Here is an 18,837-nt window from a genome sequence, read left to right as displayed (position 1 = left end):
ACAACCACAAGATTTCTTCATAGATCTATCATCCTCATGGAATTTGGAGCAGGAATCATTCATCATTCGTGGAAATTGAGTTGGTTTTGAAGTTGTTCAAGCACATAAACATGTCAATGGAAGTTTGAAATTCAACAAGATTCAAGAGGATTCAAGTGCTGATTCCTATTCAAAGCTTCAAAAGAGGTGTTAGAGAGAAGATTTGGAGCTTGTGGAGGCTGGAACACGTGATTTGAAGCACTGCCATTCCAAGTCCATTGATGTGATGAACTCACTTGAGTGCTTGTATTTGAGACTTGCATTGTGTATAATTGTTGGATGATTCCACTGTTGTCTGTTTGGTTTTCTGAATACAATATTAACTGTTTGGCTTTTTACACAGGTACATTAGTCGCTTCTAGCTTGCTTTGCTTTGCTTTGGAGTGTGGTTGGTACACCACTGAGGTAGTTTAGCCTTCTAACTCCATGTAGTCTGGAAGCCCTGTCGCTTTTTTGGCAGGCGTTTGGCCGAAGTCCTCCTTAAGAGGCAATGTCTGTGATTGTTTATATTTGTGCCAAAGACCTCCTTGTCGAGGCATGTTACTTGTTAAGTCCTCCTAAGTGAAGAGGCAATTGACAGATAGAAGGGATTAGCAATCAATCCCCTGTTAATCGTTGAGTCGTTCATTATGCTCGCACTACGTGCTGACGCTCTTGAACCTAACCCAAGATCCTTGTATAGAGTCGGTCAAGTGGAATAGGGTCCCTATTTCTGGACCCCCACGCTTTCTTTGATTCAAGCTCACCCAGGCCAGGGTTAAGAGCTATGAGGTCTAACCCTTATTACCTTTCATCAGCTTCACCCTAACGGTCAATGTTAGTGGTTAAGAGCTTCAGAACACCCCTACAGTTTTGGCTTGTTTGTCGAGGTTGATATGACCCCTTGACTAAAGCCCAACCATTTGTCTGAGCCTCTTGTTTGTATATAGAGTGTGATGATTGCTGTTGATATGTTTATCTGCTTTCCACTTCTTACCTCCTTTTCTGTAGGAGTCGTATGATTAACTTTCGAGGAAGTTGAACGTACGTAGAGATAGACTTGAGTTGACTCACTTCCTGTGTGAGTCAAACTCTCGTTAGAGACCTCAACCTAGGCTTAATGTTTGCATGACGACTATTAGGCTCGAGTCAGTCTCCCTTTTAGTTCATTATTCCCTTGGTCTCTGGTTAGGAGAGTTTCTCCCCTGTTAAGGGGAACTACGTCGCCCTGATTCTCATACCAGATGAGATACGTAGGCAGGAGATCGTGCGAGATCTCTCCGGGCAACCTTTTGTTTTTTTGAGTGTGTTCACCCTTTTTCTTTTTCAACCTTCTTTTTGTTGTTTTGTTTGTGTGGCAGCTATTAGGTTCGAGTTCCAGACTCCCTATTAGTTTGTTTGTTCAACCTTTTCTTTGTGTTTGTGTGGTAGCTAGTAGGCTCGAGTTCCAGACTCCCTATTAGCTTGTTGATCTGATACCCTTTTGCTTTGGTGTTCACTGGTTAGCGTGTGCTTGTTTGGAGTCGGATGTAAGTCCAGGTTTGGCATTCTGTTTCCTTGTGTGTGTGTTTGGAGTCGGATGCAAGTCCATCTATTGGCATTCCGTTTCCTTGTTCCTGTTTGTTTTGAGGAGTTAGATATAAGTCCAGCTATTGGCATTCTGTTTCCTTGTTGAGTTTCTCTTTTGACGTCTCAGCGTCTCTGTTTTGTGTTTTTGTTTCGGCGTGCATTATCCGAGCTACGAGTGCTCTGATTCTTACTCTGGATAGAGAAGATACGTAGGCATAGGATGCGATATCCTAGCGAGCATGTTTCCCATTTCCCCGAACTATGTTGACTCTGATGTTTTTTTCTGACAAACTACGTAGGCCCAGGATGCGACGTCCTGCCGAGTCCCCTTCCTCCGTCTTCTTTCACCTGTTTTATTATTCCAGTGTGTGTGCATTCTTTGAGCAGTTATTCAACAACCTTTTTCTATTCTTTTGAGCGTGGATCCCGTCGAGTACGACGGACGTGAGGGGTGCTAATACCTTCCCCTTGCGTAACCGACTCCCGTACCTTGTAATCTCTGGTCGTAAGACCGTTCCTTTTCCCTTTCTTAGGTTAGTCCTGCACTTCCTTTCCGTCATAGGATGAATAGTGTCGGTGGCGGCTCTGTAAACTTGTTTTTTTCCGCCGGTTGTTTTTCGCGTTGCGACAAAAGTATTCTGGTTTATGCACATATGCTCGACCTTAAGGGCCAATGCGTCCATTTTAGCTTGGATCATGTCTATAGAGCTTAGTTCATGCACTCCTCCTTGGGCTTCCTTCTTCTCAATTGTCGCTCGTTCGACTCCCCATGATTGATGGTTTTGAGCCATATCTTTGATGAGGGCACTAACTTCAGGATAAGGTTTGTTCATCAACGCACCGCCTGCGGCAACGTCGATGGTCATCTTAGTGTTGTAGTGAAGTCCATTATAGAAGGTTTGAATGATTAACCAATTTTATAAACCATGATGTGGGCATGCTCGTAACAACTCTTTATATCTCTCCCAAGCTTCGAACAACGATTCTCCTTGGTTCTGGGTAAATCTAGTTATATGGTTTCGAAGAACGAAGGTCTTACTTGGGGGAAAGTATCTAGCAAGGAATGCTCTTCTAAGGTTATCCCAAGTCGTAATGGAATTGGGTGGAAGGGAATCTAACCATGATAGGGCTTTATCTCTGAGGGAAAAAGGGAATAATCTTAAACGGATTTCCTCAGGAGAAGCTCCATTAGTTTAAAAGTGTCTGCTAATTGGAGAAAGATTTTTAAATGTTGGTTCGGTTTCTCAGTAGCGAGACCTGCGAATTGTCTCTGTTGCACTAGTTGCAACAGGGAGGGTTTAAGTTCGAAATTATTAGCTGGGATGGTTGGGTTTACTATACTAGAACTAGGTTCTTCGTTGGATAGTTGGGCGAAGTCCTTAAGAGGTCTTTGGTTTTGATCTTCGGCCATAGCTCTCCTAATTCTATGGAAGAATAAACGTGCGCGAGCGTAACGTTCAGGTTCTGCTAGAGGGTATACTAAGTTTCCGGTGCTGTAAGCTTTTCGCATTGACCGACGGGAAATAACCTAAGTCTAAACGATATAACAACATGGTATGAAATTTGACGAAATTGGTCCCCGGCAACGGCGCCAAAAACTTGATACTTGCTTTTCACAAGTATACGAATGCGTCAGAGTAATATAAAAGATTGTCGAATCCACAGAGACCAAGTGTCAATCTATCGTTATCTATTGTTATGGTGTTTATCAAAGGCAATCAAAATAGGTGTTTTTAGAGTGTGCAATGAAAAGTAAAGTGTTGAATAAAGTTCAATTAATAAAGACAGGCTCGAATGTAATTCACATAATCGATTAATAATCCAAGTACTTGCTAATAGAATTACTTATGGGCAGTGTTTCCTACTTTGGAAAGAACCAATTTAACAGGAACTGTCGCTTTCGCGTATTCAGAACTGAGTTGTACTCCCTAATCAAACCCTCTTATTGTCACTTATAAAAAGGCGCGCATTACGTTAGAGTAGTAAACCTATTTTTAAGAAATATAGTATCTTGACTAAGTTGAAAAGTATTTTAACCTGGATTTCTTAACCAAAAGAGGTTCTCACGAACCAGACTCTAAATTTATAAACGCATCCGAAAATAGTTTTAAAATCTCTTTTCTTCTTAAGTTAAAAACTCCTAAAGAACTAAACAAAGCGCTTTCGCTGTTTTTGAAATAGTTAAAAACAATTAAGTTTAAAAAGACGTTGGACGGCTTTCGATCTTACCCAACGGAAATTAAGTGCGGGAAAACTTAAGTTGAAAGTCAAAATAGCCCTTAAGTGTTTCTACGAACAATTGTACGGATTATCGGTTCAATTACGTTCCTTACATTCTAACCTTATCGGTTTAGTTAGACATGGTAAAGTAAAGGTGTATTTTAATTTAAATAAAAGTAAAGCGAGTGCGGAAAATAAATAAAAGTAGTGCGAGTGCGGAAAATAAATAAAAGTAGTGCGAGTGCGGAAAGTAAATAAAAGTAGTTCGAGTGCGGAAAGTAAATAAAAGTAAAGCGAGTGCGAGAAATAAATAAAGTAAAGCGAGTGCGAGAAATAAATAAAGTAAAGCAAGTGCGAGAAATAAATAAAGTAAAGCGAGTGGGAGAAATAAATAAAGTAAAGTGAGTGTGAGAAATAAATAAAGTAAAGACAGTGCGGGAAATAAATAAAGTAAAGACAGTGCGGGAAATAAATAGATAAAGGTAAGGCGATAAAAACCTGCTCCAATTGGAGGGTTGAATAAAATGCAAAGCGGAAATGAAAATGGCGGCAGGATTAACTTCCTTCCAAAGTGCTCCAAACTCGATTACAGACACGATCACAGACTTGATTACACAATTGTGGTAACACCCTAATGGGAAGTGATTACCACTTTAAAATACTGAATATATGCCTAAGTGAAACTAAGTTTGATCTAAGTTTGCCTCTGCTCTAAGTTTGGATGATTAAACAAATGAATTTGAGTTTCTATTTATAAGCAAATAAAATGATGGAAATGACAAGGATGCCCTTCAGTTTGAATTTGGGAGGGAAAACTTTTCCTCTTGTGGCGCCCGCCACAAGTCCATGGCGCCCGCCACAAGGCCAATTTGTGGCGCCTTAGCGGAAGTAGTGGGGAACGTAGCAGTTGAGGGAAGTTGAGCTAGGACACGTCATGGCAGGGTCTATGGCGCCAGCCACAGTGGGAGCCACAAGTACAAAATGCTGAATTTTAGGGTTTTTAGCTCATTTTCACTCCTTTTCTCGACCGGGGCTCCGATTAAAGTAAAAACCTAAAAACAAAAAGAAACATAGTAAAAACACAACAAAATAAAAATAGAACTACTAAAATGCATGCGAAATCGGAGTCGAAAATACGGTGAATTTCAGTGTCATCAATTATACCCTTAGTACATACCTTGTAGTTTGGTTCTTACCCTTGGCTCCATGCTCGTGACTCCGAACCTTTGGACCTTGTTTGTGTGCCTTGTGTGATACTATTTATGGTTGTTGCATCATGCACTCATCCCATTCATGAGAATTTTTTTAGTTTTCAAGGAACTTAGAGATTCTCTTTGCAAACATCGCAGATATACTAACCATGGATATTGGAAGAAGGAACACTCGCAAATACAGTTTCAGATGTCCCAATCTCATGGAATTAAGGAAGATGACATCTTTTATGGATGATCCTAAGGATTTCAAAGACCGTTTTGGAATAATTTTGTCTGTTCTATCTATTGATGTTAAGGATGGTCTTTTTTTTACTCTGGTTCAGTTCTATGATCTCGTTTATCGGTGCTTCACTTTTCCTGATTATCAGTTGTTGCCTACCATGGAGGAGTATGCTTATCTTTTGAGTATGCCAATTTCTGATATAGTTCCTTTTAGTGGGATGGAAGGAATTCTTGAGTCTCGAGTTATTGTTGAAGTTATTCACCTGATGAAATTTGACGTAGATGCCAATCTCACTATCAAAGGAGGTATCAGAGGGATGACTTCAAAAAAATTATTAACAAAGCTTTTTATTTTTCTAATTCTAGTAACATGGTGACCTTTGAAACTATTCTTGCCTTACTCATCTATGGTTTGGTCTTGTTTCCCAACATTGACAATTTTGTTGATGTTAATGCTATTAGAATCTTTTTGGTTGGCAATCATGTTCCAACTTTGCTTGGTGACACCTATTTCTCCATTCATCATAGGACTTATAAGGGGGGTGGAACTAATGTTTGTTGTGCATCTTTACTATACAAGTGGTTTATTTCGCACTTGCCATAGTCTCCTATCTTCAAAGAAAACAAGGGTTGTTTAAGGTGGTCTCAAAGACTTATGTCTACCACCAATGATGACATAACTTGGTATTCTTCTATCTACGATGACGTCAAGATTATTGATAGTTGTGGGGAGTTCTCTAATGTGCCTATTCTTGGTACACAAGGAGGAATCAACTAAATTCGAATTTGGCAAGACGTCAACTTTGGTTCGCTATGAAAGACAAACCTAATAACACCTTGTTAGAAGGTTTATTTTTCCATGAAGGAAAAGACACTTAAGGATTGAAGAATTGTGTAGCTTTGGAACCTTACACAATATTCATAGGAAAGGAAAAAAGTGAGCTTGGATTGAAGAATTGTGTAGCTTTGGAACCTTACACTAGTTGGGTGAAGAAGAGAGCAAAAGAATTCAAGATGCCATATGCTTATGAAAGACTTATGTCTTTAGTAATGGTCAAATCAATCACTATCAAATACATATAGGAGTTGCAAGAGGCTTTGGATAGGATGAATCAAGAGATGGATGATTGGAAGGACAAATTTCACATCTCACACCTTAAGAAGTTAGAATTGCATAAGCAGTTAAAGAAAAAGGATGACTTGCTAGAGTTTCTTGAGCAACGTGCTATTAAGAGGTCAAGGAACCAAGAGGTTTTATTTTCCTCTCGTCTTCCTACTTCCGGTATTTGGAAAGGCTATGAAAGAGACATAAAAATACTTCTCAAGAAGTATCAGCTTGGAGTCGGGCCGTCATCGGATATGATTCCATAAATCTAGTTTCTTTCCGTTTATGATCGTTGAAATTGTATTTTTGATTGTAATCCTTCACATTATTAATAAAATGAAATTTTCAGTATTTCAAAATGCATTATTCCCTTTATGATGTTTGTAATTTGTTTTCTGTCTTAAAGTTCCTTGAAAACTATGTATTTGCATTTTTGCATATCATGCATCATGTTGCATTTTGGTCTTGCTTTGACTAAGTTTTCCAGGGGTCTTATTTCTTCCTTTCTTGGTCTTCGTCCAGACAAGATGTCTCACCAGTACAACACTCGTGCTAGTCAACTGAAAAAGATGGATCGTCTAGAGTAAGAGAATCGTGAATTCCGCATAGAGGTGACTACTTTGAAGGACATTTATGAAAGGCTCACTGCTATGATGGAAACTTTGTGGCTGCTCAAAATCAGCCTCCTCCACCTCCTCCTCAGACTCCGCTTCAGAGGACTATGATTTCTGAAATCATCTCTACTCCCATTTCTGTGGCTCTAGTTAGTGATCCGCAGTACCATATGCCTCATGGGTTCCCTTGGGGCATGCCTCCTAACTTTATGCCTGAAGGGTATTAACCTGTTGTTGAAGTTCCCATGACTCAACTAGTTATGTCTATACCACCTTCTGTGGTCCATGTTGCTCCTTATGTTGAAGAACCTGTTTTCCATGCTGACCGGAGTGAAACTATTGGTGTCTATGAAAGGATGGACGAGTTTCAAGATCAGTTTCAAGATATGAAGAAAGAGATTCAGGCTTTGAGTGGAAAAGATTTGTTTGGGAAGAATGCTCATGATCTATGCCTAGTTCCTAATGTGAAGATTCTTCTTAAGTTCAAAGTTCCAGATTTTGATAAGTATAAGGGAAACTCTTGTCCTTTGAGTCACTTGGTGATGTATGCTCACAAGATGTCGACTCAAACTGATAACCATCAACTGTTGACTCACTACTTTCAAGATAGTATGTCTGGTGCTGCTTTGAAGTGGTACATGAGACTTGATAGCACCCAGATCTGAAAATTCAATGATCTAGGTGAAGCTTTTATTCGTCAGTACAAGTATAATGTTGACATGGCACCTGTAAGACCCCAAATTTGTCCCTAAGATCCCTCATGGCATCGTATCATAACATTTCATTGCCTCAAGGATCATTGTGCACCTTGCCTCCTTCCTTGTGGATGGGTTATCTTTCTTGAGAGTGGTTCTTGATCACCAAGCATGTTTTGCATTTGTATATCATTGCTTTTCTTTTTACTACTAACCAAAAGTACAAAAATATGTCATCTAACCCTTGTCTTGCAGATGAAGCAATCAACAGTCAAAACAGTTAAAGGCATTCATTGAGCAATAGATGGTGGCCATTCTTGAGAATTTGGACACCATAATCATTATCAAGAGTTCATATGAGCTATGATATCATTTTGAATCATAATCCCAAGTGGTAGAGGCTTGAATCTCATCAGAACAATTCCCAGTCAACTAAAGGCCTAGAAAGTCAACTGCCAAGTCAACTGTGGATTTGGAGGTGGGAAGTGATTAGAAATACTTCATTCATGTTCAAACAAGTCTCATTTGACATTTCAAACATCAACATTGAAGAAAATAAAGTCAGGTCAAAACTTTCCAAAAATAGAAAGTGACCTATAATTCAAAATTGCCAAAAATGGAAAGGTTTTAACCTAACTTCAACTTCAAATTACATCATCAAGAAAGCTTCAAATGAAATTTTGTTAAACATGACAGTTGTAGATCTTTCTCTCCCATTTCCAAAAAGTCCAAGATCATCAATTTCTCATGTGTGGTTAAGGAGATATGATCAAAACATGGCAAAGTGTACTTGAAGATTCAAATGGACCTAACTTCTCAACCAAAACTCCAAATTGGATGGTTTTTTTTTGCATTGTTCTTATTTTGACCTATAATTTCCAAATCTTGCATTACATGACATGCATTATCATCACATGAACATTTGCCATTTCATTTGATTTTTGGAGGGAAATTTTAAAGTTTAAAATTGGTGCATTATTTGAACATTCTACCATTGCCTTTAGCTCCAAAATGATATTTTGAGTGAAAACAAACACAATCCCGTGCACTGTTCACCATGCATTTTCATGCATAGGGTGAAAATCACAATGTTGCACTTACACCTCCAAATCCAATTAAATCCATTCGCATTTGGTTTAAGCTTAATTAAACATGATTAGTGGAGCATATATAAGCTAAAGCTCTAACTGTTTTGGGGATTGGCTTAGCATTTTCAGATCTAGATCTAAAACACCAAAAAAATTCTCTCACTTTTTTCTTGCAATTTCTTCACATTCAATCCATTCTTCTTGCTTGATCCTTGTTTCTGAGTTGTTCTTGAGCAGGTTTACACGTGGAGTTGAAGAAAACAGTACAAGATTGAAGCATATCGAAGCTTGAAAGCATCCATGGCAAATCCAAATTCTGGCAAAATCGTGTGCAATTGAGCTGCAATTTCTCTTCCAATCATCCATACAAGTATTATAGAAGAACTTTTGAGCATTGCAAAGCCTTGAATCACACGAATTCCAAAGCTGCTCTTCAAGAGGTCATGAATTGATTCTCTCCTTTCTCAAAATTATCATGCTATTGTTGTAAATCTCTTAATGCTGAGTAATTTGAGCTTCGATACATGAAAATCCATGCTGTTTTGAGTGAGATCTGCTTGTTTAAAGTCTTGATGTTGAATCTTCTTCTCTTCGATTCATGCATGTGTGATGGTTTCTTGATGAAATAATTGTTGATTATTGATGTGTGATGAAAGATCTACATGATGCCATGCTCATTTTTAATTTCTGGACACTTTGAATTTTTCTGGAAATTTATGGATGAAGATCTTCATGTGTTCATAGCATTATCAAATTACCTACGAATTTTGTTGTAAAACGCATAGGCTTTGTTGCGGATTCTGTTGCGAGTTCATCATGTTTACCTGCGGATTCCAATTACCATGCATGCACGTGTTTTAGGGTTTGAGCCAATACGCTGTCGTTTCAGCCTTGGCGCGCTTCAGTTCAAATGTGAACTGACTTCGATTCCTAGCCAGCGCTTAATTTCAAATTGCCTTGTATTATTTTCCTCTCCCTCCATATTTCCATGTGCATGCTTCTCATCATTTTTTTTTAATTTTCCATCATCTTTCAAAATTCATATATAATTGAAAAATCATCCAAAAATTATAAGGTTTTTTGCATTGCATTCCTTATCTTGTCTATTATTTTTTGATCATTTTTCCATAAATTGTGCTTGGTTGGATTTCATTTTGTGCTAGGGAATGTGAAGATGTATCCATTTTGTACCTTGCCTGACTATATCATTTGTGAAATGCTGGTCTTTAATCCAATGAATCTGAAAATTTGCATGATGAAACTAGACACTTTGCTTGACATTTTGGTGTTGATTTGGTATTTTTACCATGTGTTATTTCTGTTTTATGATCATGCTAAGTTGGTGTGACAATTTGTGTCACACCTTTGCTTGTCCAACTTATGTGATGTGTTTGCCTTGCCAAATGATATCCAATTGTCCTGATTTTTTGTGTGGTGCATATGATGGATGTTGTGAATGAGCATGAATTTTCTTGGAATTATTTGAATCATTTCTGATTTAATTGAGATTTTTCATTCTGGTTGGTCACATTTGAGCTTTAAAATTGTCTTGAACTTAAATTGATCATGAAATGCTTTTGGTTAATGATATTGAGGTGAGACCTTTTGGATTGTTTCAAGATGTGTTTGAAGTTGATTCATGTTAATTTTCAGCTTCTGTTTCAAATTGTTTCCCCATCTTTGACCCTAGGCTTTGACCTAGTGGTTTGCCTCTCACTTTTGAGCTTTGATTTCAGGTTGAACATCCAAGTTCCATAGTTGGTGATGCTCCATCATTTGAGCATTGATGTTTGCCTTTGATTACTAATCTTTGTGTGTTTTGTAGGTTGATGTTGACTCATTTGAGTTTGACTTTTGGCTTGTACATTGTGAACCTTGTCTGTTTGTCTGATATTAACTGTTGGTTGTTTGTCTGTATAGTTGTACTGATTTGTTTGATGTTTCCACAGGTACATAAGTTGCTTTAAGTTCATTTTGAACTTGATTTTGCTTGGTTGCTTAACCACTTAGGTATAACCTCTAATCTTCATGTAGTCTGGAAGACCTGTCCTGTTATGTGGGCAGGCACCTGTCTGAAGTCCTCCTTAAGAGGCAATGCTTGTGATTGTTTATCTTTTGTGCCAAGCAGGAAAAGTCCTCTTATGAGGCAATGGGTAGATAAAAGAGATGTGTAATCCATCTCCTACTATTCAGTGTGTCATCCACTTTGCTCACACAATGTGTTGATGCATTGTGGATATTAACCCAAGATCTTATAGAGTCTACTTGTGGAGAAGAGTTCCAACTTTCTGAACTCCCACACCTTCTATTATTTAAAGCTCTCCTTGACCAAGGATAAGAGCTATGAGGCACACCCCTCATCTCCATTTCATCTGCTTCACCCTAACTCTCAATGTTAGGGTTAAGGGCTCATATTACCCCATTCCAGTTGACTGTAAAGTCTAACCTTGTTTGAGCCTAATTGATTGTATATAGTGTGTGCTAATTGACTTTGATTGATTGCTTACTTGACTCATCTGTGCATATTTGCTTGAGTGTGCCTTTGTGCATTTATCATCATCATTTGTATATCATTTCATAAACTTTGCTTTATAGCATCTTGTTTTGTCCATGGAGGAGGCAAGCATAAGACCATTGATTGGCAGTTGTATCCTATGATGTGGAAGGAGACTAGTATAAGTCCATTGATTGGCATCTGGTATCATTGTTTCTTTGTTTTAGGAGATTGGTATAAGTCCATTGATTGGCATCTGATATCCATGTTTGTTTTAGAGATTGGTATAAGTCCATTTATTGGCATCTGATATCCTTTTGTTTTAGGAGATTGGTGTAAATCCATTGATTGGTATCCGGTATCCACTTTTGTTTGTGAGATTGGTGTAAGTCCATTGATTGGCGCCCGATATCCTTTTGTTTTGCTTATTTGTTATTGCTCACTGCCTATTCCAAAGGAATCACTTGGATCATCTACATATGATCTCAAGAGGTGAACACCTAAGAAGTTTTACACTCCCTCACCCTCCCATCTTTTTGTTTCTTTAAACCTCCATTGGCATGTTAATCCAAACTTGAAAATTATTGTGCAAACATTTTCACCTCTTTTCAAATTAGAAACCTAGGCTTTAGGCCTTTGATTTTTCAAACTTCATTTTCATAATACTTCTTGTGAATTGAATTCTAATCATATCTTGACCATTTTGTGAATAATCCTAATTGGTTAATTTCACTCATTCAAATTGTTTTGTGGCTTTGTCCATTCTTGATAAGTTTTCATACATTAGCCATAGATCTCAATTATCTTAGTGGTTGATGTTAATCTCACCTTTTGTCCTTAGTGATTGAATTGTAAGACTTCCTTGCTTATTATAGGGTTAACCCCTCACTAGCAAGTTGAAGCTTTTCTCACATGGTGGACTTGTTGTTTGTATAAGGTTGAGTTTTCTCCCGTGGATAACGAAAGACCTTAGGAATTTTGTTTAAAATGAGCCCACTCATATTTTGGAAATCTTTTAGCCGAACTACGGCGTTTTGATCCTTACCTTCCATGGAAAGGTACGTAGGCAACGAGTTCATCCGTTCAAACACAAAAATAATAACTTGTATATTCTTTTCTCATCTCTTCAACCCATGTTTGCACAATAAATATTTCATAAACAAATAACATTTCATTCAACAAGTGTGAAAAGGGCTCCCTAGGAGTACCTAGGACGTTTTGGGTGCCTAACACCTTCCCATTGCGTAATTTACCCTTTACCCAGATCTCTGATCTTTTCATTAGTTTTCTATGTGTAAAACTTCTTAGGCTTTTGTTCGATTTTTAGCCATTCCTTTGGATAGATAAAAGTGCGGTGGCGACTCGATTCTTTGTATGCTTTGCTTTTGATTTAGTCAATAAATCATAAAGTGACGAATACACCGCTACAGCACCATGCAGAGACCAACTTTCTGTTATGTCCCAAAAGGATAAATAGACTTTCAAAGAGTACGCGTAGAGATGGCGTGAAATTGCTATGCAGGTCAGTCCTCCGTTAGAAGAGAAGGAAATGACAAAGCTATTTTTGAAGACATTGAGTCCGTTTTACTATGGCCAGATGGTTGCAAGCGCTCTTAGTGGTTTTACCGAGATGGTAAACATGGGAATGAGATTATAAGAATGTGTTTGGGAAGGACGATTGGAAGAAAGTGGTTCATCTGACAGTTCCAAAAGGTATATGAATGTTTTGCCCAAGAAGAAGGAACATGATGCTAACGCTATTTCGCAATAAAATCATAGAAGATCTCCAAGAAACAGTCAACGTCATTAGCATGTGGCGTCAGTTTATCCAGTTATTAATCCTGCTTCGGCTATTCAAATAGCACCAAGTTATCAACCATGTTTTCAACAACGTACCAATCGACAACATCAATAGAATTGTATCCCGATACCTGCACAATTTGGTCCAATTCCGATGTCCTACACGGAATTGTTTCCTGCTTTGATACAGAAGAATTTGGTACAAACAAGAACTCAACCGACTATTCCGAAAGAACCTCCGTGGTGGTATAAACCTGATCACTATTATGCATTCAATCAAGCAGCACCAGGTCATGATATTGAAAATTGTTTTGCTTTGAAAACTGAGGTGAGAAGATTAATGAAAAATGGTATTTTGTGTTTTGAAGACTCTGGTCTCAATGTGCAAGCTAATCCGTTACCTAAACATGGTGGTGCAACTATGAATATGGTCGAAGGATGTCCTGGAAAATACCGTATTTTTAATGTCAATCTGATCATAAGATCCTTGGTTGAGATGCAGGCAACATTCTACGAGATGAGTTATTATTAGCACGACCATGCTTCTTGCGACATTTGTTATAGAAACCCTCGAGGGTGTGCTGTGGTAAAAAGAGACTTACAAGAGATGTTGGATCAAAATCTTATTCAGATTATGAGGGATAAGGATGAAGATGAGCATGAGGTAAACGTCATAGTTACCTATTTTAACATCCCAAAACCAGTGGTGATTGCATATAATGGTCAGAAGTATGTTATTTTTCCGTTGGTATTCGTTTTACGGGTCTTACACCCTATGAGTTTGATAAAGTTGTTCCTTACAAGTACAATGCTACCATGGTGGAGGATGGTAAAGAAGTCCCTATTGCTTCCTCATCGTCTCTTGTAAACATTGTCGATGTAAGTGGTGTAACCCGAAGTGGTCGAGTATTTTCTACTGCAGCTCCCAAAATAACGGAAGATGTTGTGGTAGGGAATCTGATCGGTAAAATAGCAAGTGTACTATTTGCACCAATGTAGTAATAAAAAGGGAGTTATCCCGAGTATCGATCTCGAGGACTGCGTAGCAAGTATCAATCTTTATAATAATTCAATTGAACAAAAGTTCATATGGGGTTTGATGATTGTTTTCACAAACAATAAGAAATAAAAATATAAAGCGTATAAAAACAGTTTAACCGATATGAGAAATAATGCTAAGGTCAGATGTATGAATTGCTTTGTATTACACTTCTTCCATATCATATAACATCTATGTTATCATAATTCAAAACCGTTTCTCAAGAGTTGTTTTCTCTAATTCCTTAGCCAAAAACCATTAACAGGCAATTTCAATCCTAATTCCTTAGTTATTCAAATTGCTGCTATAAAATACTTAGTTTATCAAGAATTAACAGTAACCACAGTTTGATCCTCATTCCTAAGTGATTAAACGCGGGTTTTATTATACAACAAGTGATAAGGTGGTTTGTCCGACCTAAACCTTAACCAGAGATCATAATTTCATTTGTCCGATAACTTTAAGCATTAAGTGCGTTGTATAATAATTTGAATTAAGAAAACATCAATGATTATACGAACATGGATAAAATATTCATACAGTAGCAATTCAGGGACACCCCATATCATTGGGGGATTTAGCCTCTCATAATATTCAAAGACAGTAGATTAGAAATTAAAGACATTACAAGTTGTTGTTGATGAAAGTTGATCTTCAATTTCTTCTGATCTTGAAGATCTCTTCTCCTCTGAACACTTTGCAAGGTCGCTTCTTCTTTCTGTCTCTTTTCTTCCACGAAAAAAAACTCCTTTTTCTCTGTGCCCAAATTCAAACTAAATAGCTTCCAAACAACTAAAAACATTGCTAAATGCCCAAACTGCCCTCGAGACGTCTAAAGGGGTTAAAACATGAAAAATCAGCAAATGGGGCGAAATGGCCAACACGGACCATGTCAGGTGACACTATTGCCCGTGTTGGCTCCACTGTAAGTCCAACATGCAATCCATGCTGACACAGGCCGTGTTAGCTGACACGGGCACCCGTGTCAGCCCACTGTTTTCTGGGTTTTGGTTGGCTGGCTCTGCACATGCTGACACGGGCACCCGTGTCAGCCCTCTGTTTTGTCTATTTTTCGCTTTTCATCAAGTCTCTGACGTCCATTCTTCCGGTACATAACTTTTTGGACTTGTTATCAGACCTGGAAACCAAACAGTCTACACAAAAACCATAAAATGCGACAAAAGGAGAAAAACTACTAATACAACATAAAACAAACGGAAATTCATAAAATGCAATAAACTAAAGAAATCACTAAAATAAAGAGCAAAATGTTACCGATTCATGAAGATTCAATGCTGGATAGATGATGAAAACTGAGTGTAAATGGTGACCGATCACAACCCCAAACTTATCTCATTGCTTGTCCTCAAGTGATGCAAGAGACAACGCGGAGGTCAACCATGGATTCTATTCTCTCCACAACACAGCTGATGTTATTCACAACTTGGCTTTCTCCTTCCCGATTAAGCTTCTGGTTGACCCATTCGAACTTCTCCACTGCCTTATCATTTCAGAGAGTTCTTTTACCTGCAAGCTTCTTCACACTACTCACTAAATCTCTCGAGGTTAAGGTGTTTAACACTCAATATATCAAGGTATGCAATATCAACTCTTACTTTTTGAATAGATTCTACATCAACTACACAAACACAATTCACACATTTTAATAGGTCTTCAGGGTTGTAACGGGGCATAGGTACGATGGGAGAGTAAACAACAAAATGGATTACAAATGGTTTTACAACTCGGCATTCATGTTGTTGTTTTTCTTTGTGCAAGAATTTTTATTGGGGTGTCGTCCAAACTTGACTCTTTTTCACTCAAATTCACATTAATGCATGAGTCTATTTCTAAGGCAAGTGCTTATTCTATATTTCTCTATATTTTTTTTTCATTTCTTTTTCTCTTTTTTTTTTTCTGGTAGAAACAGATGTTTCTACACAATTTTTCTTTTCCTCATCTTTCTTTTTCTTGCACTTGCCCTTTTTCAACATTTCTACTACTGCTTAATACCCCAAACTTATATTTTTGCACAAATTTTACACTACAACAGTCATACCGAGCGAGGGTAGGAAGTGTATGGCTTATGGTTAACATGATGGCTTACACAAACAAAGGGGTACAGGCTCAACGGGGTTAGAAACGGATGAAAACAACATTATGGGTGGCTAGAAAGGCTCAAAGGGTGAAAACAAACAACGTGCCTCAGTGTGCGTTTTTGTATCGTGCTGTATCAGTAGAACTTACGCAAAATTAGAGAGATAAAGTCATACCTAAATGCGCTCTTTTGTGTTTGGTTAAGCTGAATCTCACCATGTTGGATAAGCTTGCAGGCTCCAAACATTCTTTATGACAGACAACTTCTTTATCAGCTTGGGCTTACCTTCTTCTCTTTCGGTCTAGATTTTCCAAGTTGGGTCCAACCTTTTGTTTCTCAGCTGTATCACCTTCCAGGTTACCTCGGGGAAAAATCCGGGGTTGCGTCTTTCACTTATTATCCACTAGTCTATCATTTCTCCAACATAATAAACTTTCATCTGTAACTTAAAAAAAAAAAAACCACACAACCACAAACAAAGTAACACAACAGACACCACAAAAATAAAAATAAAATATAAAGCAATTAAAAACCCCCCCACACTTGAACCAAACATTGTCCATAATGTTTACTGTCAAGATATGAGGGATACTTACAATGTTTACTGTGGAGGTGGTGGCGGGTACGGATAATGCAACATCATGTGTTACATCATCGCGTTCATCTCATATAAAAACGTCCCTTGACGGCGTTGTTCGACTCCAAACCTGGTGAGCTCCTCACCTTGCCTGGATTGCTCCGTGCGAAGGTGGCCTATCTCATCCTGAATCCAACCCCATTGGTCTTGCGACATGGCGTAGGATCCGGAGGTTTGAGTCGGTTCTGGCGGTTGCTGGTAAAAAGGCTCCTCGGTGCTCGGTGCACCTTCCATCGGTTCATCTGCAGGCAAAGAGTCAAACAAGTCTTCGTCCCCCTCTTCCAGGTCGGGACAGTCATAGAGCCAGTTGGCTCTGTTAGTGATACTGATGAAATTGTAAGCAGGTAAATCAAGAACATGGACTTTTTGGAACATAAGAGAGTAATAGTCTTGTTTTACCGTAATCATGCCTTGTTGGATCAAGGCGGCCATGTCCAGTTTGTTTTTACCTGGCACCTGTGGAGAGTCGGCGAGAGCAGCACCAAATCCAAAGTGGTTGGCAATCTGAGTAATCATGCCGCCAACAGAAATGTCGCCTGAAGTAGCGCGACCAACTCTCCCTAAGTAGTCAGCTGCAAATGCTGCTACGTTGATTGGAGTCTAGGATGCCATACTGTACATGAAGAATAACTCCCTTTGAGTGGCAACACCGGTGCTGTCTCCGCGACCAAACATGGTGTATGCCAATGCCTTTTGTGCGTACCTAAAATACAGGTTAGGGATACCCGATGCCTTTTCCCCTTGGGAAACATACTTAGTGTTAACTGTTATGGCGGTCCAAAATTCCACCGGGACAAACGTATCAGGCACCGCTCCAGGGCCTACGATTGAGAGTTTTAAGATCCTCCATAACTCCTCCATAGTTAATTCCATGTCAGTATTAAATAATCGAAATTACAACGTACCATAATATTCTTTTTCCGTTCCATTCCACCTGTTTTTCAGCTTAAATTCAATGGTGCTTAGGAATTCAAGCGTAATGCGCGCGAAAGTAGGCGCTTCCAGCTGCATGAATTCTAGCATCCCTAAGGTGTGGAACATACGATGTACCTCAAATTGCAATCCCATTTCCTGCAGAGTGCCATTACACATATACCTCGTGGGGGTTAATTTCCTTTTTAAATGAACCGCATACCTTTTCTGATACTCCAGGTTCTCGAACACAATGTCGTGCTCGTTCGGGGTTCTCCTCGCCCTTTGTCGTGGACAGGATAATTCTGCCATATTTTTGCTTTTTTCGACTCGGTGAGACATATTGTACCTGCACACAACAAAAAGAAACAAGAATTTGAAAAGAGAGATTATGTGAAAATATTACCGTAGGAGTGTTGAGGGTGGAGAATGGTGAAACTTTTGTGAAGAAGGATGGAGAATCGATGGAGATATGCGGTGAAAGGAGATAACTTTGAGTGAGAATAATGGAGGGTTTAGATATTTTTGAGAGAAAGAAAGATGGAGATGAAAGAGTATGAAGGATATGTGGTAAATGAGGAGAGAAGTGGTGATAAGGTGTATTTATAGGGTGAATTTCGTAGGTGGGACCCTCCTCCAACGGTCAAATTTTCAAAAAAAATTCACCACTGCACGAGCTGACACGATCTCCCATGTCAGCGCAACACTACCCCATGACACGGACCATGTCATTCACAAATGCACTTAAAATCAGCTTATTTTACCCAGGGGCTGACACGGGCGACCGTGTCACCTGACACGGGTGGCCGTGTCAGGCCCCTGGAAATCCAATTTTTTTCACCATGTTTGGCACATCCTGACACGGGTCGTGTCAGCTGACACGGGCGCCCGTGTCAGGCCCCTGTTTTCTCCTTTTTCCCAGTTTCTTTTCTTGTTCTGTGCACGACTTTAGCTTCCGAATTTTCAGAGATTTGTTGCGACCGCTACCTTTAACTCCTCTATCAAACACTGTTCACACCTACAAGTAAATAACACACAACCAAACAAAGAGAATGATCAGATACAAAAGCGTGGGTTGCCTCCCACGTAGCGCTTCGTTTAACGTCGCTTGG

General features: G+C 38.9%; 1 non-coding gene across 1 annotated transcript; it reads left to right on the top strand.

Annotated features, from left to right (window-relative positions):
• The first annotated feature begins 2,508 nt into the window (after window positions 1–2,508).
• On the top strand, window positions 2,509–2,615 carry LOC127133078 (small nucleolar RNA R71). Its single transcript, XR_007807073.1, has one exon. It is a non-coding gene; the product is annotated as a small nucleolar RNA R71 (small nucleolar RNA).
• Window positions 2,616–18,837: the final 16,222 nt, after the last annotated feature.

The sequence above is a fragment of the Lathyrus oleraceus genome, chromosome 3, assembly GCF_024323335.1.
Source record: "Lathyrus oleraceus cultivar Zhongwan6 chromosome 3, CAAS_Psat_ZW6_1.0, whole genome shotgun sequence".
Taxonomy (NCBI): Eukaryota; Viridiplantae; Streptophyta; class Magnoliopsida; order Fabales; family Fabaceae; genus Lathyrus; species Lathyrus oleraceus.
Note: the sequence above shows the minus strand (reverse complement) of the source record. Positions and strands in the feature narration are given on the sequence as shown.